Below are 1,195 nucleotides of genomic sequence, written 5' to 3' on the forward strand. Positions count from 1 at the left end.
CAAAAACTCCTGCACTGGACTAGAAAGATACCACACCTTCCTTCTCCCTCACCGAAGAGGGTCCCTACCCCCTCGTCCTGGCTCGAAGGACGCCGCACCGTCGAGCGAGGGATGAGTTCACCCTAGAACAAGGAAAGGCACGATCTTGGGGTAGCAGACACAGAACATTTGCTCGCATCCGTGTCGTAGCAACGGGCATACCTCACTGGGCATTTAAGCACAGACCGCATGTGTCCAAACAAGAAGAGAGTAAGCTATAGGAAACGACACATCGGAGCTGAAGAAGCATCGAGCTTGCGGCGAAACAACTGGGAAACAGAACATGCACAGGATGCGAGGGATATGGCCCTGGTGCTCATTGAGCTGCCGAGTCTTTGTTGCCGGGAAGGGGAACCCTTTCCTCTTCCACCCAGGCTCAAGGGAGCCGAGCACCGGCGAACAAGGGACGGCCAGCAAGCACCAAACAGAAAATGGCAAGCCCGACATCTCTGGAAACCACGTTGTCACACTGACCCCCGCTGCAATTGCAAACCTCGGATCTAGCACCGCACACCTACACCCTTCTAACCAGACGACGCCCCCAGGGAGGTTACGACGCCGAGCGCCGCCGCCGCCGAATCCGCAAGAGATTACAGGATTTAACCTTGGAATGGAGGGGAAGGGGTGGGAAGAGGGGATCTCGACGGTGCCTTCAAGAAGGGGAGCCGCGCCCGAGGGCCTGGCCACCGCCGTGGTCGGAGCCACCAACCAGGGATTTCTCCCGGTCCCGACGGACACCACCGCAACCAGCTACCAACAGAACGGCAGAGAACACCAGCGCTAGCACAGGTTGTGAGCGGGCTAGAGGAAAGAGGAGAAACAACCTTCAGATCTGAGGTCAGAGGGCCGCCGGAGCAGCCCACCGACCACGCACCGCGTCCCCCGTCGTTCGCCGCCCGCGCGGCCGAGGACGAAGACCCACACCCGCGGCCGCGCCTGCCGCCCAGGCGCCGCTGCCTTGCCAGATCCAAGGCCGCCGCCCCGGCTACCTAGGCCCTCCACGCTGGTGAAGCCGCCAGATCCCCGCCGCCACCTTCATCGGTGTCGCGCGCGCGTGCCGGAGGGCACCTCGGGCGACGGCGGAGGGTAGGGAAGGGGGAGGGAGGGGTGGCGGCGGCGGTGGTTAGGGCAACCCCCGAGTCGCCTCAGAGGAGAC

Source organism: Triticum dicoccoides, chromosome 1B (assembly GCF_002162155.2).
Source record: "Triticum dicoccoides isolate Atlit2015 ecotype Zavitan chromosome 1B, WEW_v2.0, whole genome shotgun sequence".
Classification (NCBI taxonomy): domain Eukaryota; kingdom Viridiplantae; phylum Streptophyta; class Magnoliopsida; order Poales; family Poaceae; genus Triticum; species Triticum dicoccoides.